This window comes from Stigmatopora nigra, chromosome 20 (assembly GCF_051989575.1).
Source record: "Stigmatopora nigra isolate UIUO_SnigA chromosome 20, RoL_Snig_1.1, whole genome shotgun sequence".
Lineage (NCBI taxonomy): Eukaryota > Metazoa > Chordata > Actinopteri > Syngnathiformes > Syngnathidae > Stigmatopora > Stigmatopora nigra.
The window spans coordinates 4,654,984-4,673,705 of NC_135527.1; the positions used below are offsets into that span (position 1 = coordinate 4,654,984).

General features: G+C 41.4%; 1 protein-coding gene, 4 non-coding genes and 2 pseudogenes across 5 annotated transcripts in view; 4 read left to right on the plus strand and 3 right to left on the minus strand.

Annotated features, from left to right (window-relative positions):
• Positions 1-18,722, minus strand: part of LOC144213350 (uncharacterized) — a 324,366-nt gene that overhangs the window by 179,968 nt on the left and 125,676 nt on the right. The window lies entirely within an intron of this gene.
• Positions 1-18,722, plus strand: part of LOC144213374 (uncharacterized) — a 206,758-nt pseudogene that overhangs the window by 90,617 nt on the left and 97,419 nt on the right.
• The window catches only part of LOC144213925 (uncharacterized), a 74,528-nt pseudogene that overhangs the window by 18,951 nt on the left and 36,855 nt on the right, over positions 1-18,722 (minus strand).
• On the plus strand, positions 8,535-8,616 carry trnal-uag (transfer RNA leucine (anticodon UAG)). Its single transcript has one exon. It is a non-coding gene; the product is annotated as a tRNA-Leu (tRNA).
• On the minus strand, positions 14,305-14,376 carry trnae-uuc (transfer RNA glutamic acid (anticodon UUC)). The gene has a single exon. It is a non-coding gene; the product is annotated as a tRNA-Glu (tRNA).
• On the plus strand, positions 15,371-15,443 carry trnaf-gaa (transfer RNA phenylalanine (anticodon GAA)). The gene has a single exon. It is a non-coding gene; the product is annotated as a tRNA-Phe (tRNA).
• trnai-aau (transfer RNA isoleucine (anticodon AAU)) lies at positions 18,381-18,454 on the plus strand. Its single transcript has one exon. It is a non-coding gene; the product is annotated as a tRNA-Ile (tRNA).

Here is an 18,722-nt window from a genome sequence, read left to right on the forward strand (position 1 = left end):
CTGACAAAAAACTAATCATTTTTCTGAAACACGCCCCGCAAATGCCTAGACATTCTGATGAAGGCGGAAGTAATACGGCAAAACAGTTACCGCAACCAAAATGGCGCTGTTTAAGCGGCAGCCGGCAGCCACGGTAGCTCTGTCCACTCTTGTTGGTTTTGTGTTTTTGCTGCTTTTATGTTTTAATGATTGATCATTTACTTTGATTTGCTATGTACTTTGTGCTTTTGCTTTGCAGTTCTGTCTAATCACCCTCTTGCTACTGCCACAAGGTAATTTCCCGAATACTGGATGAATAAAGTTATCCAATCCAATCCAAAACATGGTCAGGCCTAAACATCATTATGAAAAAGGAACAGAAAATAATCGAATAGGAGAATTCCTCTTTATTTCATTACATTTACTCAATTTTTTGTTTTGTCATCTATTTCAAATATTAACAAAAACAAGTGTTTAATTGCATTCTAGTTTCATAAACATACTTGAGAGCAGGTTCTCAACAAAAAGAAAATGCAGTATCGGTTAAAAAAACAACTGGACAAGACAGGTAAAAAAAAGTGAAAAAAATCGAAAAGTACATCTAAATATGAGAAAAGAAATTCTTATCCTTAGTGTTGGACAACATTCGGTAATCCTATTATATATGTGTGTATTTAACCATTTTTGTATGAAAGCTTCTTCAATTTGTCTGAGGAGAACTTGCGGTCGTAACAAGTCACCGAGTCCTCGATCCAAAGACTGTTTACTGGACCTTTACCCCAGAATGCAGACCTAGAAGGACGCTTAAGAAGATGATGATGCAGCGGGTTTGCTTATCCCAACAATCTTCGTGATTACTTTCAAATTGTCGTAAATTTTCAACATTCTCTATCTGAGCCAATTCGGGTCATGGAGGTGACAAGAATCAAACTTGACAGCAAAACCACTCATGGCTTACTAGGAAACCGTTTTCAAACTGACTACCAGCTGAATTAGGCTGGGTTTGCAAAGCCGAAAGTGTTGCCAAAAGACGGGTTTGAATCGGGGACCTTTAGATCTCCATTCTAAATGATTTTTGTTGAGTTTACAAAGTCCAATGAACTGCCAAAGATTGGGGTTTATTCTGGGGACCTCTAGATCGGAGGTGGCAAAGTCCGGTCTTTAAGAGCCTGTATCCAATCTGTTTACCATATCCCCTCCTTTACCACACCTGAATCAAATGATCAACTCATCAGCAAGATATCCAGAAGCTTAATATGGATCCAGATTATTTGATTCAGGTCTGTTGGTGGAGGGAGTTATGGAAAACAGACCGGATAAGGGCTCTCGAGAACCGGACTTGGCCACACCTGCTATAGATCTTCAGGCTATTAATGTGCCATCTGAGTTACTTTGATCACGTAGGTGAACAAAAAACAACCTAGACTCCATATTTACACACTGATTACAAGTCAATTGATCACAAATTGAATTGTAGCTGATTTTGATTGGTTTGATATAGTCCAACAGGCTGCCAAAGCCTAAGGTTGAACAAGGGACTTTTAGATCTTCAGTCAAATGCTCTCTCTCCAAAGATTTATCCGCTTCAGTAGGTCAATAAAAATTAACATGATTAGATACAGTCCTAGGGAGTGCTGAAGCCCAAGATTAAACCAGGCAACTTTAGATATTAGGTCCAATGCTTTCCCATTGGAGCTATTTTAGGTCACACCTACCTCAAAACCACCCTGAACTGCATATTCACTATTGGTTAATTTATACTGTAAGAGCTCAAGTAATTCATTTTGTTGGAAGTATTTTTCAATCCTGTTTGTGTTTCATTCATTGATTTGTCCTTCTCAGCTGATTGGAAATCTGTTCCTTTATCAGAATACATCTCTGTTACTTGTCTTCTTCTGGCAAGATATCTTCTGATTCCATTGAGCCAAGCATTAGTGCTGAGGGAAGATGAAACTTTCAATAAATTAATTCATTCAACTTCCGTGTTGCGCATCTTTGTATCAATATTGCAAAAATGTAAACCAAAAATAATGATGGCTTACCTATTAGGGTATGTTTTGTCCATTGTCTACATTAAAAAGGAAACAAGTTTTTCCAGGGTTAAAGAAACTGTTGGGAAATTTTGTCTTTTCCATGACTCTATTTGAAATGTGGATTTTCATTGCAGGGTGCAAAATTAGCCAGGACCACTGCCTTTACTGCTGTTCATAACTACCTGGGATAGACCCAATACAGAGGATGAATAAGTGAATCCATAACACTCCGCTCATCTATTTCATAAATATGTAGGTAAATCCTACCCTTGTGGCAACCAACCCCTTTCTCCCTGAATGTAAAAAATAAACTACTCATAAGATATTGCAACAAAAGTGAAAACTTTCCCCATCTTAGTGGGATACATGAAAAGAGCACAATTTGGTCAGCCTGCTCCACAAAGGCTAATATATAATGTAAACTATTAGCGAAACTGCAAGTTTAAATTCAACATGGTATCTTTTTTGTTAATCCCGGCACCGAATGTCTCGTACGTCGTTTTTTTGAAAATGGAATTTTATAAATGCAAAATGGATGACTGAGAATAGCAGCACTAACCGTGCCATGACGGTCCCCAGCCGAGACCGAGGTTCTTCAACTGGCGATCCTGAAAGGCTCCAGCAGAAGGTTGGAAAAAGCCACAAGTCTCACTATATCTCAGGGCAGCCAACTACTCTGGAATTCCAGGAATTTCTCCGGAAATGCATCACAAACTCCGGACCACCTGCTTAAACTCGAGAAATCCTGTAGATTTAATTTTTTTGAAGCAACCATTTTGGAAAAGTACCATATTTCCAATTTAAATGCCTCAACATATTTCTCAAAATTCACACCGTCGCTATGGCTTCCGTCATTTTGATTCAACTGCACAATAAACCAGAAGAATTCAGTAACACGAGTGCTATGTGAATCATTACAAGTTACAAGTTCCGACGAATGATTACACTTTTGCGAGTTCAGCGTAGCAATCGATTTGGAATTGGAATAGGTAACCCCTATCGCTTTAAAAGTCTCGTTTTTATTTTTTTCATAAGGGAAGTAACTATTATCAAGGCTGACTAAACCACCAGTTTTTTTTAAACAAATCCTATCATTTCCAGGGTTGTTCTAAAGAAAGTACTCGTACACAGCACTGACTGGTAAGTCAACCAGTCACTGGTTAAGTGCTAAATTAACGGCATTTTGGATGAAACCTCTAATACGAAACCCAGACAGTCACAGAAGTTTATTGGTTCGTATTTGACAAAATATCCCATGTTGGAGCCATCGCCAAAAAGACCGACATTTGCGCATTGCACTACATCCAAGTGTTCAGCGTGACAAGTTGGAATTACTGACAATAGAACACACGTAGAAGGACCCAAACACAAACATAAATGTATTTTCATTATGCTGTACTTTTTCAATAGATTGCAAAAATGCAGTTTTTCAATTAATGTACAAATATGATTGATTTATATTTCCTGCTTCTTTTTATCTCCATTTTATAACAATTTTGCCTGGATCGCATTCACTTTAGAAACACTCTGGAATCGGGGCATGTCTACTCCTGAAATGGGGTCGGCGGAGGTTGGCACCTTTGATTTATGTTGTTGTTGTTGAGCCACCCAGGCGCCTAAGGGTTACCCTCAGCCACGCGAGCGCTGCCACTGGAACGCGGATTAGTTCATCCGGGGGGTAGCCGGAGGAGGGGGCAGTCGAATATCTCCGGCTGGATGAAAACGTAGCGTGCCACGTTCCTGGTTGGCAGGTCTGGGTGGTATTTTGTTGGATTCACAGGCTGCGCCAAGCGAGCCCCTCTCAGGCGACACCACGTGAACGCTTCCAACTTTGTCTCCCTTTGATATCTGTGCGATTGGTTTGATTGATTAGTTTTAAGAGTCAGCTTGTGGAACCTGGAGTGAGAAGAAGCAGAGTAGTGCACGGGAAACATGCTGTGATCATAACTCAGAGGTCATTGAATCAAAACCATCCTCCGCTACGAACAGTATTTTTTTTTTTGCAGAAGAAAACTACCCCACTTTCAAGGTTTACTTTGAATTTGGAATGTTGAAGTTACAGTATTATCACACTGTAGAAAGAAAACTATCTTTTATTTTTTATGAATTTGTCAAATTGTTCAAATAAATGTATTCCTTTTACTCTTAGTTTTAAATCTTAGCAAATAACGTTTCTATTTTTTTGTCACCTTTGAATTTGGAAAGCTGATCTTGTCATCAAAAAGACCCAAAAAGTATTTTTCACCCAAAAGAGAACTTTATTGGAACTACCAAAAAGATTACACGTTAAATCGGTTTAAAAACATGATTGATCTTATAGTATGACAAAAGTACATTGTACCACTTATTTATTTTGAGCAAATTAATAGTCTTTCACACACCATATTACTACTTATGTTTCTCAGATCCTAGATTCAATATATAAATAATTTTCATTAAAATGTATGTTTGAATAACACTCAATTTTTTATTGGATTTGCTAGCAAATTTAATAGACAAAAACTACAATTTTTCAAATTTCTTAGGCATGTCTTTAACTGTGAAGAGATATTTTCCATGTTATTTACATCACATTATTGATTATTTACTTTCTAATTTCCTAATTTAGGCTCTACTAAATCGGATAGAATTGTGTAAATAAAATCTTCAACAACACTCAATTTGCTTATACAGTAATACCATGACACACAAATGTACCAACATATGATAAAATTTGAGGTATGAGAAAAATTCTGAGCAAATTTTTGACTTGAGATATGAGATATTTGAGATATGAGCACACCAAATGGTTCCTGATTGGTGGAAAATTAGAACAAATAAGATGTTTTTCCATTGTAACATTCTGTTTTGTTTTTTTTCTCGGATGGAAACAGATCAATTTGTATTTTGTTAATTTCTATGGGAAGAATTGACTTCACATATGAGTAAATTGACATACTAGCTCGATCCCGCTTTAAATTCATAGCTTAATGTACTACTGTATTTGAATTAAAACCCAAGATTTTCAGAATGCGAATTACAATAATACTTCGATTACAATGATCTTTCATATGGACATTGATAAAGCAAGCCAAGCTGTGATTGGCCACTGTTTATCATACCACATTTGCGTATTTTAAGTCTATCATTTCGACTAAATCTCTGGCAAGAAGCTGAACAGGAAAAGGGTCTATGACCGATGTGCGTAATTGTGTTTTTAAGATATTCCTGCCACAATATGAGATAAATGGGCTTTTCTCCTGTGTGGTTTGTTAAGTCTTCTTTTTAGGTTCCCTTATGTGAATATGTTGGAACATTAACTGCGCCTGGAAAATGTTTTGAATTGCGTAGCTTGTTAATTGGGCTGTTGTAGCGCATCTGTGGCCACAGAAGGAGCAGGAAAACATTGTTCTACAGTCTGGGTTAATAAGTATTCTTTTAAGCTTTCCCTTTGGGAAAATGTTCGACCACATCCTGAGCAGGAAGATGGTTTTTCGCCAGTGTGGGTTCTTGTGTGACCTTCTAAGTGGTACTTTAGAGAAAAGGCTTTTCAACAGTGTGGGTTCCTATGTTTTTTAAGCTTTTCTTGTGTGCGAATGTTTGCCCACAAACTGAACACGAAAATGTGTTTTTACCAGTGTAGGTTCTTGTGTGTATTTGTAAATCATGCTTTAGAGAAAAGGCTTTACCACAAATTGAACACGAAAATGGTTTTTCACCAGTGTGGAGTCTTGTGTGTCTTTTTAAATTTCCTGTCAGGTTTAGAACCATATACATTCAATAACTTCAGATCAGAGGTAGCACACGCAGAGTCGGCTTGATGAGATTTTCAAAAACATCAGCTGAGGGAGGGGTCGGGAGGAGCCAGCGCATGGAGATGAGTCCATCCCCCAGCCTGACCAGTTCCAATCCCTGCCTCCCTCCAACAGTTGAGCTGGTTTTATTAACAAAGGGTCATGTGACCTAGGTACAAACTTAAGGCGAGAAGAAGTAGACAAAGAAGTGGGTGTCGTGATAGATGACACCCCCTTAACTAAAAGGTGTCATGATGGAAGTTTCCACCGGGTCATGCAAAATTATTTTCTAGTGACTACACTATATAAACCAAAAGACATAATAATAAGCATAAAATACATTCATACTTAACATTTCCCCTCTCAGTAAATGTTTTACCACAAACTGAGCATGAAAATAGTTTCTCAACTGTGAGGGTTCTTGCGTGGGAGTCTAAGCTTGTTTTGTGTATGAACGCTTGACCGCAAACTGAACAAGAAAATGGTTTTTCACCAGTGTGGGTTCTTAAATAGGTTTTTAAGCTTTCCTTGTGTGTGAATCGTCGACCACAAACTGAACACGAAAATGGCTTTTCACCTGTGTGTGTTCTTGTGTGGCACTTCAATATTTTGTGTTGCTGTTGAGAAAAGGCATGCCCACAAATTGAGCACAAAAAGGTTTTTTCACCAGTGTGGGTTCTTGCATGTGATCTTAAGCTCTTTTTGTTTGTGAACGCTTGTCCGCAAACTGAACAAGAAAATGTTTTTTCACCAGTGAGGCTTCTTGTGTTTTTTTTTATTTCCCTTGTCATTAAATGTTTTACCACAAACTGAGCATGAAAATGTTTTTTCATCAGTGTGGGTGCTTATGTGGGCTTTTAAGCTTGTCATTTGTGTGAATCTTTGACCACAAACTGAACACGACAATGGTTTTTCACCAGTGTGTGTTCTCACATGACTATTTAAGTGTCCCTTCTGTGTGAATGCATGACCACAAACTGAGCAGGAAAGTGTTTTTTCACCAGTGTGTATTTTAGCATGACAATTTAGGTGTCCCTTCTGTGCGAATGCTTGACCACAAACTGAGCAAGAAAACGGTTTTTCACCAGTGTGGTTACTTGCGAGAGATTTTAAGCTTTTTTTGTGTGTGAACACTTGGCCGCAAACTGAACAAGAAAATGGTTTTTCACCAGTGTGGGTTCTTGTGTGTGCTTGTAAATCTTGCATGTGAGAAAAGGCACTGCCGCAATTTGGATACAAAAATGTTTTTTCACCAGTGTGGGTTCTTGTGTGTCTGTTTAAATTTCCCTTCTCAGTAATTTTTTTTACCACAAACTGAGCATGCAATTGGTTTTTCACCAGTGTGGGTTCTTGTGTGTATTTTTAAGCGACCATTCTCTTTATATCTTTTACCACAAACTGAACATGAAAATGGTTTTTCACCAGTGTGGGTTCCTGTGTGTATTTTAAATCTTCCCTTGTGTGTAAAGATTTTACCACAAACTGTACATGATAAGGATTTCTCCCCAGTGTAGATCCTCATATGTCTTTTCAAATGAGACTTTTTCCCAAAAGTTTTTCCACACTGAAAGCATTTGCAAAGTTTGTCGCCCCTGGGATTATTCTTGATATCTTCGACATCATCATTTTCAAAAAGCAAGTTGTTGTCATCTGATAAAGGAGCAATTAAATTTTCTGCTCGCCATCCTTCTATTGAGCTGCCACTCAGAAGCTCCGCCCCTCTGTTGGTCACACCCAGATCATCTTCACTCTTGAAAGGCTCACTAGTTGACCATTTGACACAGTCCTCATTTTTGATTGGAGGTTGTTCTTCTCTTTTTCACTGTTCAGGGAACTCTGGCTCCTCCTCTATAATTTGAGGCCAAGTTGAGGCCTTTCCAGGCTCCACCCCTACGCTAGCCACACCCAGATCATCCCACTTCACGGCCTCACCAGGTGACCAGGTGACATCATGTTCCTCCTTTTGGATTGGAAGTTGCTCTTCTCTCATTTGTTGTTGAGGGAACTCTGACTCCTCTTCTTTGATTTGGGGGAGCTCTTTAAAGCCAAAAAACTTTTGCCCATCATTTTCCCTGAAACCTGCAAAGACAAAAAGTTAATATGCATCAGGACATGTACTGTATTTTCACGACTATTAAGCGCGTCCTGTTTTTTGCCGCAATGTCAATAACTAGTGCTATTTCTGTATTTTAGACACACAAAGGCCGGTTGTTGTTGTTGTTGTTGTTGTTGTTGTTGTTCTTCTTCTTCTTCTTCTTCTTCTTCTTCTTCTTCTTCTTCTCCTTCTCGTTCTCCTTCTCCTCGTTCTCCTTCGACTTCTCCTTCTTCTTCTCCTCCTCCCCCTCCGCCTCCTTCTTCTTCTTCCTCAATAGGTTTTACGGTTGTTGGCAGCCAACATACTGTAGCAGTATCACCCTCTACTGTCTCAGTACCTCAAATTGCCAGGTTCTCAATTAAGAATTTATACAGAAGGGGCGGAAGGGGCGATAATGTTAAATTTGGTCTCTTAATGCCACAGCGTGAAGATAGAAGCTCGAAGTCCAATTCGAATCTAGCTAGCCGTGACACTAAACGAAAAGCTACATTTTGAGAAAAAGTTAGGCAATTTTAAGGACATTTGCCTTAAATGATACATTGGGTTTGGTCTCATTGCAAGTAACAAAACACATATTTCAATATTTAAATATAAGGGTGTCTAAGGTTCATTTAAAATTTACTGATTCCCAATCCCCCATTTGATGACATGGAAGGTAGTGTGGCCGAGCGGTCCAAGGCGCTGGATTTAGGCTCCAGTCTCTCAGGAGGCGTGGGTTCAAATCCCACCACTGCCAATAATACATGCACTGTACATGTATATTTTGTCCCTAGTGCTTATGGCCCTTCACTAACCTGGAAGATAAAATGTGAAACTATTGGTGAGAGAGCTGAGTCCCAAACACTAATAGGAGTGTCGCGTTTGCACACCACTGTGCCACTGATGGTGCCTCAAGCGTTGCGTTAATCCTAATTAAATTTTTATGAGACCCAAATGGGGCAAAATTTGTGGTTTTGTTGATGGTTTGACGAATAGAGAGCAAAGCCAATGGGAGATCTTGGAGCCAAGACATTTTGCTGCCGTACATTATTTTTGACAATTTCTCTTTCATTCGTTCAACTTTACCTTGGCTTTGTTGGTGATAAATGTGGAGTATAGAATGTATTCTTTATACTTTCTATTCAGTATAGTCACTAGGATAGAATTTTGGATAGCCTAGTGGAAAATTCCATCATGACACTTATGAGTTAGGGGTGCGTCATATACCAAGACACGCCCATTTCTTTGTTCACCTCTTCCCGCCTAAAGATTGTAACTAGGTCACATGACCCTTTGTTGGGTAGTTAGGGATTCGAACTGGTCAGGCTAGGGGATGAACACATCTCCCAGCGCTGGCTACTCTGACCCCTCCTTCAGCTGAAGTCTAGTGAATGTCATCAAGCCGACTCTCCGTGTGTTTCCTCTGATCCAAAATTATTGAATGTATATGGTTTTAAACCCGACAATAAACACAACCAAATCGATGTTTAGGGCCTAAGATGCTCTCGACCGTCTGTATGGCCTTATTGTTAAAATGAGTACCATGATCTGATCGAATGAGTGCAGGAAAACCATGTGTAGGGATATAATTAGTCACCAAAGACTTAAAGACTTCCGAGTCCTCCCTTGCACAAGGGTATGCTTCCGGCCAATGAGAGAATGAGTCTATAATGACCAGAAGGTATCTTTTCCCATTTAATTGTTATATCATGTCTGTGAAGTTGATGGTGATCTCAGCCCCTGACCAATGGATGAAATTCACCATGTCTTGGCTTAAGAGTTGGTTTGGCGTTGAAAAACATACATGTCTTACAGTCGTTGACGTGCCGCCACACAAGAGAAGACAAGTATGGGTGCCACCGATTAGTCAATTTAGTCATCATTGCCTGGGGGCCCACGGGAGCGGGTGAGCGGGCCTCCGTCAAGACAGACACCGATAATGGCCCCATGGGGAGTACAGGGCATCCCATGGGACCCACCCATACACCATCCCCTCGTTTTACAGCACCCCCATGCGCCCACATAGTCCGTTCCTCTGGAGAGGCCGACTGCTGAGCCTTCAGAACCACATCCACAGACAAACTCTCATGCACAGTCTCAGAGTGATGGGCAGTGGCCAATAGAACCAGATTAGAAGCATTATCGACTACGTATCCAGCTACTGACTTGGCTAACTAGTCAGCCGCATGATTACCTGTAGCTGTAAAAGATGAGGACTTTGAGTGGCCAGGAATATTAATAATCGCCACCTGTGACAGAAGGAACATGGCTTCACGCAAGCGTAACATGATGTCTTTGTGTGCAATGGGTTGACCTTTGGCTTTAATGTAATCATTGCGTGCCCATTCATGAAGGTTAATGATAGCAGCTGAAACTGCATACACCGAATCACTATAAACAGTAACCGGATGACCTGCTGCGGTCTCCAAAGCCAAACAGAGTGCTAACGCCTCAGCCGCTTGGGCAGACTGATTAGTAGTCAAGACAGAGGATGCACAATGCACAAAGTCATTTCCCCTGCTTTCCACTACGGCAGCCCCCGCTTGGAGACATCCCGAATGGTCTCTCCAACAACAACCGTCTGTAAACATAATGCGACCGGATGTAAGCGGTTTGGTAGCAAGGTCAGCACGAACGTACCTTTGGTGATTAACTCGCATACCACATTCGTGGGGGCCTAGATGGATGTTTTCTGCCATGTTAATGCCTGTGTGAACGTAATTGATGTTCGGAGCTGTTAGGATACGTAAAAGTCTAGACTGTTGAAGAGATGATAAGGTAAATCCTGACGAAGCCACATACGCCGATACCCCATGATCAGTCAGAACGTATAGGGGGTTTCCCATCACTGTATGTGCTGTATTAAGAAGCACTTTAGCGAGCCCTGCGGCATAACGAGTACAATCTGTTTGACGGAGTTCAACACTATCCAGTGTAACGCTACAATACACCAATACCCGTCTAGTTGCTGAAACCTTCTGAAACAAAACAGCATTTACTGTGGTTTCCGATTTAGACATCATCAAGATAAAAGGGTTTATCAAAATCAGGGTTGGCCAGGGCAGCCGCCGAGGCCAGTTCTTGGACCAGAGACATAAAGGCTTCATCCGTTTGTCCAATCAAGTCATGCTCTGAGGTTCTGAACATCTTTGTCTTTGACTAGAGCACGAAGGGTGTTTGTTTTGTCCACATAACATGGTATATAGGTCCTACTGTAGCCACAGAGGCCTAGAAATGCCAACATGTCTTTTACAGTTTGGGGTCTGGAGTGAGATAAAATTGTTTTTCGATGTTCATGTGACATGGACAGTCCTCTCGCTGACACAATATGGCCAAGAAAAGTTACTTCTTTTCGACAACACTGAAGCTTCTTTTTGGACACATTGAAACCTAGATCATGAAGTTTGATTAGGACCACCCTAGTGACCTCAAGACAGATTTCAGAAGTAGTTGCCGCAATACAAAGGTCATCCACATACTGTAAAAGAACAGTGTCATTAGGTAAAGTCAGGTCTTGCAACAGGTTCTTCAGACATTAATTAAAAATACCAGGTGAGTTTTTAAACAATTGTGGCAGGCGCTGATACTGCATATGGACACCGCTATAGGTGAAAGCAAAGTACTGTCTAGCTGAAGGATGTAAAGGTACACAGAAAAAAGTGTTAGCTAAATCAATACAAGTGAACCATTGGTATACTGGACAAAACGTAGTCAACATCCTATGGGGGTCTGGTCCTTGTAAGATCGGAGTCAGCGTTGCGTCATTTACAGGTCTAAGGTTATGTGCCATACGATAACTCTGTCCGTCTGCCTTAAGTACAGGTTGCAGTGCCGTGTCCCATTGTGAATCTGAAAGCTATATCACACCTGCGTCCACTTAGAGTGTCTTCCATACCTTTGTCTGCATCTGTGGTCCATCTATATTGTGGCCTGAAGATGATGACACTCTCATCTACTTCTAACGTACACAATGGCCCACATCAAATGGTCCTGATGACCACAATGTGTTAGGAATAGTTTTCAACAAATCCTCTGTCTGGTGGTGATCAGTCAATTCCCTGCCTTGTTCTCAAGTCAAGATGTGTTCTTCCAAAATGGAGGAGTTTACTATTGGAGTCTGTGGGTCAATCTGATAAGAGTCATGCATTTTGGAATAAGTCAGTCCTGGGATGTCAGTGGGCTGCCAGTAAATTATTTTAAGAAGTTTCTTGACCATTGGACTAAGTTGGCGAGCTTCATGACCAGGAAACAGAGCCAAAGAAATGTGTGGGTCAGCTGTATCTCACATTTTGTACCAAACTTTTTGTGATTTATCCAAATCAACATACGCTACACCTTCCAGACCCACAAAAATTTTGGTGAATTTCACCTGCCAGGGTGTTCCAAGAACTTCCTGAAAACGGTCTTGATAGATTAAGTCATCATCTGTGTCATAAAAAAACGTACAATGAAAATCATCCATGGGCGAATGGTGAGGTCGGATTGAGTCAATGAATGATTTCCACAGGTAATAAACAGACAACAGTCCCCCAGTGGTTGGAGTTTCAGGCTCAAGGCGTGATCAATAGACTCTTGCTACCTCCGAATCTTGTTGCAAAGGACACATCAACCATTGTCCACGTGTTCGTACTGGTTGTGAACACGGAATCTTTGCGCCATTTGGTAAAGTCACTGTGAGGCCATCCAGCCCACATACGATGGTAGCTCCAATAGATATCAACAAGTCTCTTCCCATCATGTTCACAGGCATTTAGGGTGAAGGAACGTAGGAATGCTAGAGAGTCTATTTCAGATTGGGAATTCAGTTCAGAGAGGTCAGGTAATAGGCAGAGCTTGATGAGAACCTGAGAAGCCGACCAAAGTCACAGCGGAAGAGGAAAGACAACTGGGGGCGAGCGGGATGTTCAAAGATGAGTGTGTTGCCGCCGTGTCCCCCAAAGCTGATGTTGGTACGCCGTTGACTTTCATGTGAAGCATTGGGTCTGCCGTACCACTGCTTCTTGATCCTCTCGGGCACCCCTATTCGGAGCATGTAGGATCCCATCATCTTCGTCCTGGTAATATTGTCCAGGTGACTGAGCCGTTTGCTGGGGCTGCCATGGTCTAGTGCAGGGGTGAGCAAACTTTTTGGCCTGGGGGCCACATTGACTTTAAAATTTTGACAGATGGGCCGAGTCAGCACAAGATAAGAAACAAATAAAAAACTGCATCCGTTAACAGTTCATGAGAAACATAAACAGAAAAGACTAAAGTATCAACATACGAATCACTCATTATTAAAGTAAAAAGTATAAAGTACAAACTAAAGTAAAAAGGAATTAAAATGTAATTTAAAAAAAGATAGAGGGGCAGTAAAGCACGAAAAACAATTAAGAGTGCACAGAGCTACTACCACTGGCTTCCGCGTGATGGCGCCATCTTGGGGGAAAAATATTTATTATTATTTGAATAACGTTGGCGGGCCAGATTAAAAGGCCTTGCGGGCCGGAGGTGGCCCGCGGGCCGTAGTTTGCCCATGCCTGGTCTAGTGCCTCGTCCTCCACCTCGCATAGGCCGTTGTTGCTGTGGTACTATCGCGTACTACCAGTGTGCATTTTCTCAAATTAAAACTTTCTATTTGTTTTTGATTTGTTTTTTTTCTTTGACCTTTTCTTCATCATACATCTTCCAATGGTGAGTCAGGTGACGTTTAAATCTAGGTTCGTCACCAGTCGTCAAGTCTGGGTCCTTCTTCAATTCCTTTTTCACAGGTTCCGGAAGACCCCCGAAAACAGCTGTTCTGAACTAGGTTTCACTCTCAAATATGCCAGATGGATGGCGGCCGGTCCTTTCTATCCAGTTTTTAACACATTGTCCATAGTGCACCGGACCTCCAGCTTAATCGGTGTGTATGGAAACAATCATGAGGTCTTGGGAAGGCATTTTAATTGCCTTAAGTAAGGCGTCTGATACCTGGGTCAATGGAATTTAATGAGGATATCTAGTAGTTCCTGCCTCTTCTTCTATCATTCGTAGCTGATGTTGAGTGCAGGAAGCTGACATAGCCTGTCTCAAGTCACCAAGCGCATAATTCTGTCCACCCATTAAGGCCAAGAATTTCTTGAGCCATGGACTTCCTCCCCTAGCCAGAGGAGGGAGTTGTTCAGGCCCCCTGGGTGAATACCAGGAATCCTGACCACTAGACCATATGGGATATCTCATGGGAAGCAGATCCAGATCATTTAGGAGCAAGAAGCATGGATGATAGACTCAATAAATAACCACATCATTAGCAACAAACATCTACTTTGTAAGATCCGTGAAAGGCTTATGGCGACCAATTGGCATTTTTTATGGAAAGTACAGAGGTCCAATATTTCTGAATCCAGACATTTAATTCAAAGGGATTTGTTTCTGGAAATTATAAGAGTTCAAAAGTTGTCAATACATCCACGCAGTTTGAACTTTTCCATACCGGGAGTTGAATCCGGGCCACCTGGGTGAAAACCAGGAATCCTGACCGCTAGACCATATGGGATACATCATGCAAAACTGATCCAGATCAAGTAGAAGCATGCAGTTTGGATGATAGACTAATCAAATTACATTGGGACCTCGGTACTTCGAGGTTCACCCATCGCGGCTTCAGAGCTTCCCGTTTTTTTAATGAAAAAATAAATAAATAATGAAAAATATTAAATTAAAATTAGAAATTACTTTTTTTGACAAAATTTGAGAATAAATATTCAATTAGAATTAGTAATTCCATCATTTTACAAATTTTTAAAACAGAAGGAATGCACGTATGCGCAAAGCACCACGGGCATAAATGCAAGCTGATTGGCCAGCTGAATACTCACTCAACTACTCGACTCCCCATTGGCCCATTCACTACAGTAGCCCAAGCTTCTCCTGATGCCCATTCTCAGTCCACGCTTATCTTGTGCTATACAGTACGTTTCTCGCCAAGTTAAGCGTAAAAGTTTTGTAAAGCCCTTAGTGATGCCTCCCAAACGCTCTTTAAACAAATAACGAAAAAGTGAGTTTATTGGACAGGTTGAGACCAGGAAATAGCTACGCGAGCGTAGCCTGACAATCTGGTCAAACTGACCACCTTTACACCTCCGCTGAACACGGAAATTTCTGACACGTCTTTACTGTCTCTCTGATGATCTCAGCTTGGCCTCAGAAGACGAGTACTCAACTGCCAACTTCCATTTCTTAACAGCACCTCTCCTCGCTGCCTTCTTCCTGGTTTGTAATGTTTGGATTTAGTTGGCTCAGAATTTAGTGAGCAGGTCATCGACACACTGGTCATCTGAACTGCAATCCCAGCGGTGCCTACGAATATTGCACCCTGCATTTTCATACTGCTTGAAACACAGGGAGAAATAATCACAGTAATTAGTTGTTGTCCTCAATCCAACTTTTACTGTAATCCCCAACATGCAATCATTAATAACTGAATCACTTTAGCATGTCACACCATGAGTCGTTTTGCAATCCAAGTTGGTTGCATTCCTTATCAATCAGCCGAAGTAGCTCAGTTGGGAGAGCGTTAGACTGAAGATCTGAAGGTCCCTGGTTCCAGCCTGGGTTTTGGCAGCACATTGCACTAGGCAAATGTGTCCTAAATCAACTGTTTCCTTGTAAGCCATTAGTAGTTTTGCAGTCAAGTTTTACTCTTGTCACCAACATGGTCTGAATTTGCTCAGATAAGAAATGATGGAGAACATTCCCCTGATCGACCGTCGTCTTTGTCAGTCCATTGGACTCTCTAAATTAAATGCTCCAGTTTCAATATTGTACTAGTAAGCCAGGAGTAAATTTGCAGTCCAAGTTGGTTGGTAATCATAATAATCAGCCAAAGTAGCTCAGATGGGAGTGTTACACTGAGGATGTAACGGTACCTGGTTCAATCCCGGCTTTTGGCAACACATTGGACTTTACAAACCAATTCTAATTCAGGAGGCAGTCAGTTTGAAATTGGCTTCCTTGTAGGCCATGAGTGGTTTTGCAGTCAAGTTTTATTCTTGTCACCTCCATGACCAAAATTGGCTCAGATAGAGAATGTTGAAAATTTACGACAATATGCGAGTAATCACAAAGGTTGAGCGGATAGCGATCCTGCTGCACCAGCATCTTCTTAAGTGCTCTAGGTCTGCATTCTAAGGTAAAGGTCAGGAAACTAGTCCTTGGAATGAGGACTGGGTGACTGGTTACGACCCCGAGTTCTCTTTGGACAATTTGAAGAATGATTTAATACAACAATGATTAAATACACACATATATAATAGTATTACAGAATAAACCCAACAATAAGAATTTCTTTTCTCATATTTAGATGTAATTTTCGATTGTTTTCACTTTTTTACCTGTCTTTTTTATTTGTTTTTTTAACTGAGACTGCATTTTCTTTTTGGTGAGAACATGCTCTCAAATATGTGTTTGAAACTAGAAGGCAATTAAACACTTGTTGTTAGTATTTAAATAGATGACAAAAAGAAAAATGGAATGAAATAAAAAGGAATTTTCCTATTTGACTATTTTCTGTTCCTTTTTCACAATGATTTTTAGGCCTGACCATGTCTTACTGTATTACTTCTGCCTTCATCAAAATGTCAAAGCATTTGCGGGACGTGTTTCAGAAAAATGATTAGTTTTTTGTCAGATTCCGATCTTGTGAAAATGATGCGATCAGTTTTGATTCCCGATCAGTTTCTATCGGAATTTTGATCAGAAGAATATGAAGTGAGAAAAGGTAACTTTTGCAGAATCAATAATTTTCAAGAACATTATTTCACAGCAATGGTAACACTTGGAAGTGGTGTAGTTTGCTTCTACAAAACAAGAACTGATGTTAATAGCAGAGAATGGTTTCGATCCATTGACCTCTGGGTTATGGGCCCAGCACGCTCCCGCTGCGCCACACTGCTTCTTCTATCTTCAGCTATCAAATCAAAGCACATATACTTATGAATCATGGGTATTCTCACCTGCTGACGGAGCTCCTGTGGACCACCAGCGCAAGAACCTCGGTCTCGGCCGGGGACTGTCATGAGTTAGTCCTGCTATTCAGAGAGTCATCCATTATGCATTTAAAAATTTCCATTCCAATGAAAAACTCGGTACGAGACATTCGGCGCCAGGATTTACAAAACAATATACCATGTTGTATTTAAGTTTATAATACCCCACCGACGAGTCGTTACCTTATCTTGGTGGTGGGGTTTGTGTGTCCCGGTGGTGGGGTTAATCAGCCCCAGTGATGCTTGGAGCAATGTTGTCCGGGGCCTTGTAGCCCTGGTAGGCTTACCCATGGCCAACTGGTCTGATGTGAGGGAATAGATGAAGAATGGCTCAAAGGACCTCTTATGATGGGCAACATTATTGGATGAAATCTTCCCTCACCCGGACGCGGTTAGGAAAAGAGCCTAAGCGTAAGGTTGAGAAATCCCGGCTCGACATAATTTGGCTCTGGAGTTGCCTGCGGGACGAAAGGGTTGCGTCCCTCCATCTTAGCATCTTAGCTACCTGATTGTTGTTTGTGTGCATGCACAAAACAGCAGTTCAGAATACCCCTTTTGGAGTCCTTGGAGGGTGTGCTGGAGAGTGCTCCTTAGGGAGACTCCCTTGTTCTGCTGGGGGACTTCAATGTTGATGTGAGAACTGGAGGGGGTGATTCGGAAGAACGTCCCCCCCTTGATCGAAACCCGAGTGGTGTTCTATTGTTGGATTTCTGCGCTCGTATTGGATTGACAATAATGAACACCATGTTCAAGCATAAGGGTGTCCATATGTGCATTTGGCACCAGGACACCCGCATGTCTTGAATACTCGGGTAAAGAGAGGGATGGAGCTCTCAACCAATCACAACTTGGTGGTGGGTTTGCTCAGATGCCAGTGCAACCCGGGAGACTTAAACGCTTCGTTCCCCTATTAGAAGGACATTCAATTCCCACTCGCCGCTCCCCACTCGACCTCATCCGTTCAAGCTCTCCGCTCGCCCGTCCATCCCCGCATCTCCATGCTGATTGGCCCGACAGTCGCACCCGAGCCAATGCCAACACATTGCTCTTTATCTCATTTAGGCAGAGCATGGTGCTGTAAATGCCAAAGTCGTGGGTTCGACCGTTCAACAGGCACGGCCTCTCTAGAACACAGGTGTCAAAGAGGCAGCCTGGGGAACAAATCTGGCCTTCTGCATCATTTTGTACCGTTTGACACCCTTGCCCTAGAGTAAGTTAAGATTGCCTAAAATGATTCATTTTGCCGCAAAGTAAGAGTTTAGCGAGCTGACATTTGCAATTGCGGTCATTACACAAAAATCATGGCCATTTTGCACATGGCTGATTAGCTCAGTTGGTCAGAGTGAGGTGCTAATCATGCCAAGGTTGTTGGCTTACCCTCCATGTGGGCCATGACAACTCCAAAGTCAATTGAAATTACCTGGTCCAACTTCTTTTGCCTTAACATAAGTGTTTAGCTAGTTGATGTGTTGCATTTGCTTCATTATGAAAATATATGGGCTGTGCAGCACATGGCCTGTTAACTCAGTTGGTCAGAGTGTGGTGCTAATAACGCTAAAGTCGTGGGTTCAACCCCCACATGGGCCATGACCTCTTTGTAGTACTTGCCTAGAATTTATGTAGCCCTAACTTAACATAATATCTTGTCTTGATGTTTCTTCAGTTTCTAGGATCGGGTAATTTCTCTGCTCCACAAGGCAGAAGATGCCACCCAGGATGTGAATCACCTCAGTGAGGGAATATTAGCTAGGTTTGTTCCCACCACATTTCTGCTCTTCCAAAATTGTTTTGAAATTAAATTTGTCTTCATACTCAAGCGGGCAGAACAGTGTTTCTCAACTTTGCTTAGCCTCCA